The sequence below is a fragment of the Octopus bimaculoides genome, chromosome 1 (assembly GCF_001194135.2).
Source record: "Octopus bimaculoides isolate UCB-OBI-ISO-001 chromosome 1, ASM119413v2, whole genome shotgun sequence".
NCBI lineage: Eukaryota > Metazoa > Mollusca > Cephalopoda > Octopoda > Octopodidae > Octopus > Octopus bimaculoides.
Window position 1 is genome coordinate 23,107,174 of NC_068981.1, and position 2,463 is coordinate 23,109,636.

General features: G+C 36.6%; 1 protein-coding gene across 1 annotated transcript in view; it reads right to left on the reverse strand.

Moving 5' to 3' along the window:
* LOC106884163 (sperm-associated antigen 16 protein) overlaps positions 1–2,463 on the reverse strand; it is a 63,800-nt gene that overhangs the window by 5,871 nt on the left and 55,466 nt on the right. The window lies entirely within an intron of this gene.

Sequence of the window (2,463 nt, forward strand, 5' to 3'; positions counted from 1 at the left end):
ACTTATTCTATCGGTCTCTTTTGCCGAACCGCTAAGTGACAGGGACATAAACACACCAGCATCGGTTGTCAAGCAATGCTAGGGGGACAAATACAGACACACAAACACACACACAGACATATATATACACATATATACGATGGGCTTCTTTCACTTTCCGTCTACCAAATCCACTCACAAGGCTTTGGTCGGCCCGAGGCTATAGTAGATGACACTTGCCCAAGATGCCATGCAGTGAAACTGAACCCGGAACTATGTGGTTGGTAAGCAAGCTACTTACCACACAGCCATTCCTGTATCATAATAACAACGTATGTGTGTGTGTATGCATGTGTGCATGCGGGCAGGAGTGGGGCAGTACTCTTGTCTTGGCATCATGTCATTGCAAATAAGCATCACCACCATACAAGAAATGTTTGTTTCCAGTTTTCCATGGAAAATATGTCTGGCCAGGGGAAATATTACCTTGCTGAGAAGACAGGTGAAGACTGATGACAGAAAGAGTATGTAACTGTAGAAAATCTGCCTCAACAAATTTTGTGTGGTCCATGCAAACTTAGAAAAGTGGACATCAAATGACGATGATGACGATGATGATGAAATTGCTCATTTGAAGGTAGATGCTTTTGGTTTTCACAAGAAACTTGTCATTTCTTACTAAGTTCTTCCACAAACACTTCAACAGATCTTTCATGTTTAGGCAATCATCAAAGCTTAGTTATTCTGTTATTTGAATTCTACATTCTCTGTGGTTTAGACTTAAGGCTCTTCTTACTGCCTTCTGACTTTACCTGATTTTATTTCCTATCTCTTCATCACCAATATGTGCAGTGTTTACTAAATCAATCAGCCTGTTCAACCGCCAAGTTCAGCAAAGTATTGCTGGCTTTTATAACAAGTGCAGTTGGCTTTTACAGGTGTGGCTGATGTCTACAGCATGTGAAGCTGGCTTTTACTGCAAGAGCAAATGATTAACAGGGGCCAATAGTTAAATGCAGACCAAAAAAGAAGGGAAACATGTAACAATCATGTTGCAGCATATTTATTGTCATGTCACCTTGCCCAATGGTCACATGAGCCATGCTTTTTAATGAGGTTGGCAATTTGATGGAGGAGGTGAACTCAGTAGTTAAATATAGCAATTGAGGCAAGTACACAAAGAGATTATTACAATGACCATTTGACCATTGGACACCTTTAGTAGAATTCAACATAGCTACAAGCAGTCAGACTGAGTCTCTGGTTAGAAGATAACTTATGAGTTGTGATTCCTTTCTACCTCTTCTTCAGCAGTGTTAGAGATGCTGCGACAGGAATAGGTAAGGAATACTGCTCTCCCACCCTTGACTAAGCTGTAAAATGTAATTAAAAGCAGATATATGAGCACCTTGGGCAACCTGGGCTGACCAATGCCTTGCGAATACATTTGATAGAAGCTGTGTTGAAACCCATCATATATGTGTGTGTGTGTGTGTGTGTGTGTGTGTGTGTGTGTGTGTTTGTTTGTCTCTTCCACCACTTAGCAGCCAATGTTTGTTTGTTTTCATTCTTGTAACTTATCAGTGAAAGAGGCCAATAGAATTAGTACATGACTTTAAAAATAAGTCCTGGGGTGGATTTGTTTAACTAAGCATTTCAAGGTGGTGCCCTAGCTTGGCCACAGTCCAATAGACGAAATAAGCACAAGATCAAAGATAATAAGACTGCTAACAAAATAAGAGAAAAAATAACAAAAACAAATAAAAGGAAAACTAGATTAAATAATGACTGCTAAGTGTGGACCAATGTAGTGTAGGGAGTTAAAAACAATATTCAATCAAATTGTAATTACACTTGTAACAAGAAAGAAAAATCGTTAGCATTAATGGCGATTCCTGTTAAGTGGGATAAGGGAGGGAACACCAAATTATAAATTGATGAAAACTTAAGAGATGCACAGCTGGGAGTGAGTCTGTTATTTGCAAGGTACAGAACAAATTAGGAAATTGATTGGTTGAGAAATAACAATATTTAATTTACTCAGAATATCAGGATAGAAGACAAAAATAGACAAAAATATTTATTCTTTACTTGGATATTGTGGACACAGTAAAGTTGATTTAGCACTGGGCTAAATATCTTACAGTACAGTAGTACCTTGGAATTTTGAACAACTCTGATTGCGAATAAATCATGCTTTATATATATATATGTTGGAGAAGCAACTCAATGCTAATCCCTGTATATTTATGATGATAAATGGTTTTACCGATAAAGGTTTTTTCATACTGAACTACTTGGCAAAATTGTTAATTATTAATTCTATTATTAATTGACGATTCCCTGCCCTTATTCTTGTATATATATATATATATATATATATATATAATTATTACAAATTAAAAGGGTAAAGGATTATCAATTTATTAATTAATAAATCAATTAATAATTAATAATTTTTACCAAGCCCGTCGGTATGAAAGC